Here is a 12,893-nt window from a genome sequence, read left to right as displayed (position 1 = left end):
AGAGATGATCCTGTAGGAGGGTCCAGTGGTGGTGAGATGGGTCTGGTCTTCCTCTGGGGATCCAATGGAAACAGGCTGCCTTGGTGTTCTGAATCTCAGCTTTTATCCAGGTAGGAATGCTTGGCTCCTCCCACTGGGTGGAGCATCTCACAATGGGATGATGTAATTGTATCAGTCATGCAGTGAGCCTTAATGGCCCATTAACAGCAGATATTGCCCTGGAGGGAGGACAGGTTGTGGAAGAGTTAAGGAACTTTGCTTCACCTGGTTTTAACAGCTGCCCCATTAACAGAAGGCACCTGCCCCCTGCCCCCTGCAGTTATAAGATAAACACCTCTTCAACCGATTTCCATAGATTGCGAATAGAATACGTGCTTTTGGCTACATCTTGTGTTGCATCTTGTTTAATAAGGAAATATCTGAAATCCATTAAATGGTCTGACCTGAATTTTAAAAATCTTGTGAATCAAAGTTAATAGCAACTGTTCCACACAGTGTCTATTTTCTTTACTATCCCTGAGGAAGAACTTTATAAAAATATCTGTCAGAATTTAGTTCCTGCTACCAATTTACTGCTTTAACAGTATACTTAGGTTTTTTGAGTGGGACTGTGAATAAGACTAATTTTTGTACTTCTAAGGTCCTGTTCTTTGTAAATAGTGTTTTCATTCTGAAATATGAAAAGAAAGAGTAAGTTTATTTTACAACGTTTCAGACTACAGAAGGGTAAGAGAACTTTTGAGGGAAAGTTCCTTTTTCTTTACAATGTATTACATCCAGGCATAAGAACTAAGATAGCTCCAGTTATTTATTTTTTTTCCGTTTGCCTAAATATATAACAAGAAAAAATATCATCTGAAACTGTGGCCTCAGAATGGAAAATCTTCTGGAGAAAGTTATTTCTTTTCTTTTAAGGGTGGGTATATTAGAGCACAATCATCCTATAAAACTGTGCTGATATCTGCCAATGAGATTAGCTAGTTTTGAGCTCCGTCACCTGTGATTTAGAAAAATTTCCAGGGTTGAAGAAGACCTATAAACACTTTTCAAACAAACAGGGAATAACAAATATTTTTTTTGTTTGAGGTAAGGTGAAGGAGGTCATGATACAGACATACTGGGTGTAGAGTTGCAAGGAAAGTACTGGACTACTTCTCTTTTTTTGACCCCACTCTTTTATGCAGTGTAAATCTGAAATTCTCTCCTATGGACCTCTTTTCTTTGAAGCCCTTTGCCTGCCTAGAGTAGCAAGAATGAAAATAGCCTAAGTTAAAAATATAACATATAGTTTACATCATCTCCATCAGAAAAAGAGGTAATGTGATCTCTCTACCCATAAATTTAAAGGAGAACCAAACTCATTTCATATATTATGTTCTCAGCTTATGACCTCTTATTGCGTTGAATTCTGCCTAAAAAGGGTATTTTACTGAGGTCAGAACTGTACACTCTGAAGATAGAATTTCCAAGTGGACAGAAGTGGGTTTAGTTCCCAGAAAAACAAGGTTTTCTGCTGAAGTTATAATCTAGATATGCAGTGGTTCGGCTACCAAGGGTGCAGCTCCGGCCAGCCCTGCCGCCACCACAACCCGGGGGCCACTTTGCCAGAGGAGTGAGCAAACCCGACCACGGTGCGGATAGTGCGCAGAATAGAGAGGCGGGACTCTCAGGATTTGCAACCAAGGGGGTGCGTGGTCCCCAAGGCAGTGCTCCGGAGAGACGCTGACCTTGGGATGACATGGCTCTTTATTGAGTGGGTTACAGGGGTGGGATTGAGTGGGACCAATCATAACCATTTGCCAACTTGTAACAAGGGAATGAACAACTTTTGAACCAATAATAAGTAACTTGGGGAGGAGGAATGCATGATGAGGGGGTGGGGAAGTTATATAACTTAAAGATTGACATATAACAGAAAACTGGTAAACAACTATTATGGGATGGGGTAACCGGGACAACCAAGGTTTGGCGGGAAAGTCTGAGGGAAGGAGAGGCCATCTTAAACAATAGTAATAATTACAATTTTCCAAAACAATTATAAAACACAACTTATAAAACCAAACTGGAGCAGTGAAAAGCCAACTGGAATTGAATTCAAGCACCACCACATCTCCCCCTTTTTTAGTTTTTAGTGATGGCTTTTAGTAGTATCTGCTCGGGGGATAGATTTCCTAAAACCATTCCTGTTCCGTGGACCACCTCTCGTCATCAGTCTCCAGTATAAAGTCCTCAGGGTCAGGGTTTTCCTCGTCTTCCCATGGCGGGAGTTGCTGCATCTCAATCTCCTCGACGGGAGGAGCAATGGCCCAGACGTTATTCACGCTGAGTGAAGAGGTGGCTGCAGTGATGGCCTTTTGAGTGAATCGTCGGATGATGCCAAACGCAATCCCAATGATGAATAACAAAAGCAAAATTAGGAGTCCCGTTTTTACGGCAGAATTCACCCAGCCTGAGAGTCCCCAGTTTCCGAACAGTTGGTCAAACCAGTCCTTAGTCTCTTGTTTGATTTCATGGACCATGTCCTGGATCTTTTTGATGGAGGATCTTACGTTTTCCGCCCTTCCGCCGGAGGACAAATTAAAACAGCATAGACCCTCAAACTCCTCACACGTGTGGTGGTGGAGGAGTAAGAGGTAGTCCATAGCTGCCCTATTTTGCAGCGTGGCCTGCCTAGTTATCTCCTCGTCTTTGAGGAGGTCCGACAGGGCAGCTGAAGTCAGGTTGGCCTGCTTAGACACCCAACATTCCAATTGGCCTAATTCACCCAAAGCTTTTGCCACTGAAACCCAAGGGAGAAAAACCGTTATGGTCGTAGCCTTCGCCTTGGACCAGTGGATGACGTCCGATTTGCAGTCAGGGTTGAGATTTGCCAGATCTCGCTTTTTGACTGGTGCGTGCCGTGTGGAATTTTTCAGTATCCAATCCATGATTGTGGTCTTATTTGGTGCCAGCAGGCTGAGCTTGCCCAGGGTGCACGGGCCTCCTAAAAGCCGAGAGGGGATGCCTGTGAATGCTCGGTCACCGCAAATTAAAAAGACACCTTTGGGGAGGGAAAGAGGGACCACACCAAGGGTAGAAGCCATTTTTACGTGGGCGACCTGCCTACACCACGGGGTGGCGTAGTAGGCCTCCTTGATTTGCAGCAGATTGGTGTATTGTTTGGCTTCCCATTGGGGGGGGGGTAAACACAAACTGAGCGCAATTTGGGGCAGGGGACGAATCCAGGAGTTCCAGTTCCTGAGGTTCGCTTTGGGCTCGGGGGAGGTAGGCTGAGACCCAGTCTCGCCATAAAATCAAAGGGTTGATGATGGGGTAGGGAAGGATTCTCTGGGGGGCGCGGTGCCGGCGACCCGATCTTGGGGGTGGAGGCGGATGGCTGTTAAACTCCGCCTTTAATTTCAGGAGATTGGGGGGGAGCTCCGATTCCTGAAAAGGGATCCCCACTAGGCAGTACGCTATAGGGTCCTGCGCCGAGCGCTGGGACAGGCAAATGTGGTCCTGCCCCATGGCTTTGGCGAGGGTCCTCCAGACGTTAGCCTTAGGTTGCGGAACCACCCAGGACATGGCTTGACTAAGGACGGTCAGGACGATCGCGAGATGGAAGATGCGCCGTCCTCCTGGGGCTCTCAGTTGGCATCCGACTGGTCTCTTCTGTAACTTAAAATATAACAAAATAAATTAATTAACAAAAAGCCAGTGAGGAATGGGGAAGGAAGGAGCGGACCTCTCCTCCTCCGGACCAACAGGCTTCCTTTTTCTTCGCCAAGCGACATTTTTCACCTGATGATCTGACCCTTTGGAGGCCCTGGGAACATAAGGTCTCACCCACTTGGCCGGCACCCATTTAAGCCCGGTGGGTGTCGATACGCAGGCGTACCCGCGTCCCCAAGTGATTAAATTGTGTGGACCCTCCATTCTCGTGGTCTCCGGGTCCTTGACGAGAACTGGCGGTTTGGACTCTAATTTTAAATTTGGGTTCCCTCCAAAGTGTCTAATTATTGGGGGATTCATAAATTCGAATGAGCAATTTAGGAAATTAATTGTGTACAAGGCCCTGGCTAATCGAATTTGGGGTGACTCCAATTTCAGAATTTGCCCCTGTTGATTGAGGACTCTTTTGATGTTTTGGTGTGTCCTCTCCACAATTGCTTGGCCTGTCGGGGAGTAGGGGATGCCGGTCTTGTGTTCTACTCCCCATTGCTGGAGGAAGTTGCGGAACTCCTTGGAAACATAGCTTGGCCCGTTATCTGATTTGATGGTCTTAGGGATGCCTAGGAAAGAGAAGGCTTGGAGAAGGTGTTTAATGACATCCCCTGCCTTCTCCCCTGTGTGGGCGGAGGCATAGACCGCTCCAGAAAAGGTGTCCACAGACACATGGACGTATTTCAGCCTCCCAAACTGGGAGACATGAGTAACGTCCATCTGCCACACCTCGTTGCTGCTCAGCCCTCGGGGGTTCACCCCGGCATGCAAGGTTGGGACTGCATGTCGCTGGCAGCTGGGACAGGTCACCACAATGGCCTTGGCCTGATCTCGGGTCAGTTTGAATCCTCGGACCAGACCTGGCACATTCTGATGGAAGAGTTGGTGGCTGAGCTTCGCCTGCTGGAAAACGTCGGGCAGCGGGGCCTTCGCGACAGGGGCAGCAAGAGCATCAGCCCTCCTGTTTCCCTCTGCTATGAACCCCGGCAAATCTGTGTGCGACCTGGTGTGCATCACGTAAAACGGTTGCTCTCGGTGGGAGATCAGCCTTATCAGTTTCGAGAGCAACTTAAACAGGGCAACGTTGGACACTTCCTGGAGAATCGAATTTTCTGCTCTGGACACCACACCTGCTACGTAACTCGAATCTGTCACCAAATTGAATGGTTCAGAGAACCTTTCGAAGGCCCTGACGACTGCGGCCAACTCAGCAATCTGAGGGGATCCCTCCACCTCAGCAACGTCAGACTCCCACTGCTGAGTCTGAGGATCTTTCCAGGTCACTACGGACTTGTGGGATCCTCCGGACGCGTCTGTGAAAACTGTCAAGGCATCGAGCGGTCTTTTGCTCTGAACACTCTTTACATCCAATCTGAATTGGGCATCCGAATTAAAAATTTTGTGGGCAGGCCGATGAATTGAAATTTGACCAGTGTAATTGTCCAGGGCAAATTGAAGTGCTTCGTTCCCTTGAAGCAAGTGTTCCAACATTGCTTTTGAAATTTGGCCCGTACTTAACCTAATCGGCACGTGGATCACCTCAAAGTCGCAACCGGCCAGTTCTCTAATGCAGACTCTGGCCTTCCGGATTAGTTCAGCCATCAACTCCTGTGGGCGTGTCATCCTCTTGGACCTGTGGTGGCTGAGAAAGACCCATTCTATAATAAGAAGAGGATCTCTCCCGCCTCGGTCCTTCCGGGGTATGCTGGTCACCCCGTTGTCCCATTGGAATATCATTCCATGGAGGTGCGGCAGATTCCCTAGAATGACAAATCGGAAAGGCAAATCAGCATGGCATCGATTTGCCTGTCTGGTGGACATCAACTCTTGAACCCTTTTCAGTGCTTTCTGTGCCTCCGGGGTGAGTGACCTAGGGGAACTCAGCCCCTCTCCCCCTTTCAATAAATTGAAAAGAGGTGCTAGGTCCTCGGTGGTAAGACCCAGCCAAGGCCTCACCCAGTTCAAAGCCCCACACAGCTGGTGCACATCCGCTAAGGTCTTGATGTTGGTTTGGATAGCCAATTTTTACGGAACAATGGTCCGCTTATTAATTTCGAGGCCAAGATATTTCCATGGTGGCATCTTTTGAATTTTTGCTTCCTGCAACTCGAACCCTGCAGCAACCAGTGCAGCCACTGTCAGGTCAAGCGCATGCGTCAACAGGTCGTCGCTGGGGGCGCACACGAGCACATCATCCGTATAATGAAAGATGATGGCCTGGTGTGCAGCTGCACGCACGGGGGTCAGCAAGGAAGACACGTACCACTGGCAAATGGCGGGAGAGTTTTTCATCCCTTGGGGAAGAACTCGCCATTGATACCTCTTCCTCGGGGCCTCTCGGTTGATTTTAGGAACCGAGAACGCAAACCGCGGAGCATCGTCGGGGTGAAGAGGAATTTGAAAAAAGCAGTCTTTGATATCAATTACTGCCAGATTATAATTTTGGGGCAACATGGCTGGGGAAGGCATCCCTGGTTGGAGAGAGCCCATGTCCTCGATAACTTCATTAATTTGTCGGAGGTCCTGGAGAAGTCTCCATCAGGTCTTGTCAGATTTCTGTATCACGAACACTGGGGTGTTCCAAGGAGAGGTGGTCTCCTCTATGTGACCCTTTCGGAGTTGCTCCTCCACGAGCTCATTCAGCGCCTTTAATTTTTCTTTAGAAAGCGGCCACTGTTCCACCCAAACTGGAGAATCTGTTTTCCAATTCAGTTTTTGGGTGGGGCGCCGTTCAGTGACCGCAGCCCAAAAATTTTGTGGAGGGTCAGGGAATTCAATTGTTGCCCCCCACTGGGCCAGGACATCTCTCCCCCACAGGGGTGCTTTGTAGTTCAAAACAAAGGGCTTGATGTTGGCCAATTGCCCTTTGGACCCCTTAATTTGTACCATGTTTTTAGATTTTTTTGCCAATTGAAGGCCTCCAACACCCTCAACTTGCTCAACCACTGTTTGCAACGGCCAACGTGACGGCCATAGGTGTTCAGGGATCACCATTACGTCCGCCCCCGTGTCAAGGAGACCCTTGATGATGGTGGTCTCCTCACCCACCCTTAGTTTGCACACCTCCTCAGGTCTGTCACGTGTAATGTTCATGACTGTGCTTATCTGGGGGTGGCAGGTCTTGCAGTCGCCCTCGGGACACACCCTTTCGGGGAGTGATGGTATTGCCTGGGCGACTATCTGTCCCTTTGACAGATAAGTGGGTGGACTCGTGCAGCGGAGCCAGAGTTCAAACCACTCGGGATCCGCAGGAGTGGTTTGGGGAACAATCTTGATCTCCGGCGGGGTATGTTTACAATCCCCCACGACTACATATGTTGTGCCAATTTTGTGCCAGGTACCTCGATTTTTAGATACCGCCACGCGGTGCCACTCATCATCACGGATCCACAGGGCATCAGATAGTTGAAGATGAAAGGGCACTCCCTCGCTTGTTGTCGTCAAGGACTTTCCTGCGAAAGGAACAGGCATATTCAGGTCAGGATCATCAGGTGAAAGACTCCTCAAAGGGGAGTCTCTTGTCTCGTCCGGTGAATTTCCCCCTGGACCTTGCAGAGAATTCCTCCGCTGTCCCTGGGAAGAAAAAGTCAAGTCCGTTAAAATACAATGTCCGGTATTGCTCAAATCTTCATTTCCCATTCCCCCTCCCCCGGCTTGGACCGCCCGATTGGGGTCGTAGCACTGGGCGGCCCCGCGCTCCCTTCTCAGTTTTTTGACTGGGAGCTTCCTCCCCTTCCACCTCCTCCTCCCCCCTCTTTTTGTTGTTTGAACTCTTGGAATTCCTTTCTCAGGGGGCATGCTTGCCACCAGTGGCCTAGCTTCCCGCATAAAGCGCAGGGTCTGTCTGCTGCGCCCTTTGACGGGTATCTCCCTTGTCTGGGTGTTTTATGTGTGACGGCCGCGTTGTCCTGTCGAGGGGTTGGATCCGCAGCCGCCGCAACATTGATGGCTTTCTTCCGGTGTTCCTGTTTTTCAGGACGCCCCGGCGTCATCAGAGGGACTATCTCTGTGACGACCTCTACGTAGTCTTGCAACGTTGGCTTGGGGTTCCTTGGCAAGGTCAGCATCGCCTGTTTACATATCTGGTTGGCATGCTTGAATGCCAAGGATGTGACCAGCCGTTTCCTTGCCAACTCGTCGTCTTCCTGCTGCTCTACAGCTACCGTTAGCAACTCAACGAACAGCAGGAAGTTCTCTTGGGGCCCCTGAAAAATATCTAAATATGATTCCAATGGGCCGGAAGGCCGCATTGTGGTAAAGGCTTTGACAGCAACCTTAGCAATCTGCGTTAACAACGGCTTGGGAAGTCCTGCGGCTTGCTTTTGAGGCGTTTCCCAATCACCCTCGCCCATGACATGTGACAGCATTATTATGTTTCCCTCATTGTCCACAGCCGTGTCAGGGTCATTCGACCAACCTGGAAGGGCGTCCTGCAAATGCCTTTTCCAGGTCGCAAACCAGAGCTGATACTCAGTTCTGGAATGTAAACACTGAAAAACGTATTTGATGTCATGAGGGACAACATCACTTCCGGTAATCTGGCCATCCAACAAGCCAAGGAAGTACGGACTCATGCGGCCGTACTCCTTGAGGGCCTTCATGAGTTCCCTGACCACGTTCTGGGACAATTGCTGCCATTTTGCCTCCTCATGCCCTCCCCTACCCCTCCTGTAGGTAACCGGAGCGAGAGAAGGGACATGGGGGTCATCACTTCCGGGATCCCACCCCTCCCCCCCCGAGTCCCAAGCGTGGGAACCGGAAGAAGGGGCGTGGGAACCGGAAGGCAGTGGGCGGGACTTGCTGCGCGTCACCGAGGGGAGTGGCCCACGACGGGAGGGGGGCGTGTCAGGGTCTGGGAAAGGCACGCCTTCGGAGGAGTGGTTTTGGGTGGAGACCTGGGAGGAACGGCAGGTGGGGGGGTCATAGGAAAAGGACGGACACTTGGTTTCGGAAGGAGGAGGGGTTTCAGGAGAGGGACGGCCTCGGGGAAGAGTGGAAGGGGACAGAAAAGGGTTGGTGGGAGAAAACTTGGGAGACTGGGAAGGGGAAGGGAAAATGGCGGGCAGGGTGGACATAGAGGACGACAGCGCCACGCAGCCGCCGCCATTTCGTGTCTCTCCCGTGCGGGCGCCATGTGCCTTTCCCACGCGGGCGCCATGTGCCTCTCCCGCGCGGGCATTTTGTGCCTCTCCCGCGCGGGCATTTTGTGCCTTTTCCGCGCGGGCATTTTGAGAGCATTCTCCTCCGCTTATGCTGAACCGAACTCGGGGTTTATTTAGGAAGGTTTGGGGAAGGGAAAATTCCTCGGGAGCCTGGCCAGGGCTCTGTCGGACGTCTCGGGCAGACTGCCCTGTCTGTCCCGAGCGGGGAACCGGCGTCCTGAGGGGGCCAGGGCTGGTGGGCTGGGGTTTGCCCGCTGCACCCCTGAGGATGCCGCGGCGGGGAGATGGGGAACGGGACACAGAACGGGAACAACGGGGGGAAACAGGACTTTCTTTAGGAGACTGCTCTTTCTGCACTCCTTTCATATTTTTTATGGCGGTCCGAATTTGTTGGGACCAGAACAGATATTTTGCCGCTTTCTCGTCCCCAGAGGCGGCCAAATCGGTAAATTTAAAAACTACAGGCTCCCAAAATCGGAGCTCTGTCACAACCTCTGGGGTAGTCTTGGGGAAGTGCAGAAAGAGCTTGCGTACGAACCGCTTTAGCTCTCCTTTTGAAAACTTAACATTATTAACACTGAGAACGCCAACAAAACAACGATACACGCCTTTCTGCTCTGCCGAGAGCTTGGCACCCATTCTTAACTTCCAAACCGTACCGCAACACAAAAATAAACTAAAAATCAAATCCAAGCACGAAAACTCCGGTCAGGCAGTTTCCCCGCCACTGCCTCTGCCCCGGAGGTGCCTCGTAAAACACAAAACCCGCTTCAAACCGCGTCTGCCGCCCGTGCGCAGACCACAAACGGGTGCAGGGCACTGTGTGCGGCTTCCCGATAGCCGGGATCAGGCGCACCAGCACGGAGAAACACAAAACACAAATCAACAAAACAAAATAAAACCAGGAACCTTGAAATTAAAACCCGAGAGAGGAAAACGACCCCCTCCCGAGTGCCGCGCGACTGATCCCCCCAGGACAGCAGCTCGGAGAGCGCTCCTGGGCTGGATCCCCTTTAGGGTAGGGTGAGGGTTAGGGGACTCACTCTTACCCTTTCCCTGGTTCCTGCGTGGATACGGCGGTTTGGTCTGGGATCCGCACCGAAGAGGACTCCGCTGGGTGCTGCGAAGCTACCCTCTTCGTCCTCCCGGGAGCGCACCTGAAGGCTGCTTCCACCAGGAGGCGCGACGTCAATGATAAATCCGTAAAGGTCCCGATGGACCGGATCCACCGCGACGCTCTCAGAGCGAGGGCGCCGCGTCAGTGACGCCGCCGTCGGGTCGTCAGCTGGTTGCCCACTCGTGACAGCCCCACGTTGGGCGCCAGACTGCAGTGGTTCGGCTACCAAGGGTGCAGCTCCGGCCAGCCCTGCCGCCACCACAACCCGGGGGCCACTTTGCCAGAGGAGTGAGCAAACCTGACCACGGTGCGGATAGTGCGCAGAATAGAGAGGCGGGACTCTCAGGATTTGAAACCAAGGGGGTGCGTGGTCCCCAAGGCAGTGCTCTGGAGAGACACTGACCTTGGGATGACACGGCTCTTTATTGAGTGGGTTACAGGGGTGGGATTGAGTGGGACCAATCATAACCATTTGCCAACTTGTAACAAGGGAATGAACAACTTTTGAACCAATAATAAGTAACTTGGGGAGGAGGAATGCATGATGAGGGGGTGGGGAAGTTATATAACTTAAAGATTGACATATAACAGAAAACTGGTAAACAACTATTATGGGATGGGGTAACCGGGACAACCAAGGTTTGGCGGGAAAGTCTGAGGGAAGGAGAGGCCATCTTAAACAATAGTAATAATTACAATTTTCCAAAACAATTATAAAACACAACTTATAAAACCAAACTGGAGCAGTGAAAACCCAACTGGAATTGAATTCAAGCACCACCACATAGATACACCTGGTTCAATTCTCCATGATTCAGCTTAGGGGCAGCCAAGATATACAGGCTCTGCAACAAACATTCACATGCATGTCTGATATGCAGGTCTCTGATCATATCTGGTCTTTGGGATTTCACTATAGCTATAAACTAATTGGGTTTTTTTCTTCCTCATAAGACTGAGGAAGACAGGGACAATATTTGTATGCAGCAAAAGACTTTGGAAGAGAGAACCAGAGGACAGAGTCTTAAGCTGCACCAAGAGAAATACAGGTTAGATATTAGGAAAATGTTTTTTACATTTTTTTACATTACCATTCCACAGGGTAGTGGAATGGTCTGCCAGGGGAGGTGCTCAAGTCACCATCCCTGGATGTGTTTAAAGAGAGACGATGTGGCACTTGGTGATTGGTTTAGTTGAGGTGTTAGGGCTGGGCTGGACTTGATGATCTTGGAGGTCTCTTCCAACCTAGTAATTCTGTGATTCTGTGATAACACAATTAAAAAGGAGAAGTCAGAAATGGTGAAAGTAAAATAGTGATCAAACATAGAAGGTAAAAAAAATACAGCAGAAACTAAGAGAAACTTATTGCTCTGAAAAATCTGCTGAATAAATAAAAATGGTAATACATAATACATGACTAACCTACAGAATTGAGACCAAACTATTCACAAAAATTAAAGTTCAGTATGATGCAGATATTCACATTCCCCAGTGGAGTTCTCAACACTCCTACCTAAGCCTGGAAAAAGAAATTCAGCTGAAATAATAATTATACAACAGATTTTGGAATAAATATATCAGATCATATTGAATGACCTCTCTTTCCCTGAGAAGGATCCCCTTGGATAAGCATATAGTACTATAACCTTGAAAATGCTTACTTCATCTTTTCATGATTTCACTGACTGTCCAAAAGACATTGTGCAGTCCACTTGCACCTGCCAGCGCAGCCCTGGGTGTGGCAAGGTGGATTGTCAGATGCCCTGTTCTGCACAGCTTCATAGAACAAGGAAACAAGGTTTAACTTCCTCAAAATGTGGTGATCTCTTCCTTATTGACTGACCTTTGCCTCTTTTACCTTGTTGTTTCTAAATATCCTACTCTCCTTAGGGATCAGTGAGGCTGAGATGGTTCTTGTTAGCTGACCTCCCTGTCTCAAAATTTTCAAAGTTCTACTCTGGAACAGTTTCACAAGCTAAGGTTATTGCCACATACAAAGAATGACATATGTTGGAAAACAGTTTTAATTAAAATCTAGTTTAATGTTTCCATTTAATTTAAGCAGCAACTGGCATTATTTTTTACATTGACAGTGTGAGAGAAAGACGTCAGCAAAAGAAAAATGGTTGCTATTCCTTCTTCTTACTTTGCCAATTGAACTATTGATAGTATTAACATTTGAGATCACTTTTTCCGGCTTTTAAGAAAAAGATAAACAAGATAAACTGTGAACAGGATTGATTTTCCTCACTGACATGGTTATTAATGCCAATATTACAAGATAAGCTTCTAATTAAAATGCTGGTAACAAAAACATTCTCTGTGCTGAGATATATTTATTTGGCAGAATATTTCATAGCATTCTTTATGACTGCTGTTTGAGAAAAGTGACTGTAGTTTCCACTGGCATGTCTCTCAATTTTTACTTTACAAATAAAAACCTAGGAATACTGCTGAGCCCAGCATGACTTCATCTAGTTACAGTCCTTGATCTGGTTGCCTTACTACAATTTAAAAATAACCTTGGCATTCGGAAAAAAATATCAAACTCTGTTTGAATTCCTCTTATATATGTATATCCTTGCTTCTATTATTGCTTCCACACCATCATCTTAAAAGGGCTAATCACATGGGGAGTGGATTAATCTCATTTAGTTGAAAGCATCTATATCATGGATGCCTACACCTGAGACAAACCTCTCAGATTCTCTTGGTAATTAGTAGAAAGAGAGAAATGTCCTTTGAATGCTTCTCATCTGCCCTGATTTCATGGGAGCATCAAGAATGGAGTGCCTGAGCCCACTGTGCAGTGGCAGAGAGGACAATGCAAAAAGTGTGATGAGTCTTGATACAGGTTATGGACTGACAACAGGAGGAAAATAGCTGAAAGTGCTGAAAAGCTGTGTCATGGT

The sequence above is a fragment of the Zosterops lateralis genome (assembly GCF_965231275.1).
Source record: "Zosterops lateralis genome assembly, chromosome: 4".
NCBI lineage: Eukaryota > Metazoa > Chordata > Aves > Passeriformes > Zosteropidae > Zosterops > Zosterops lateralis.
The sequence above is the reverse complement of the archived record's forward strand: the minus strand, read 5'-3'. Positions refer to the sequence as shown.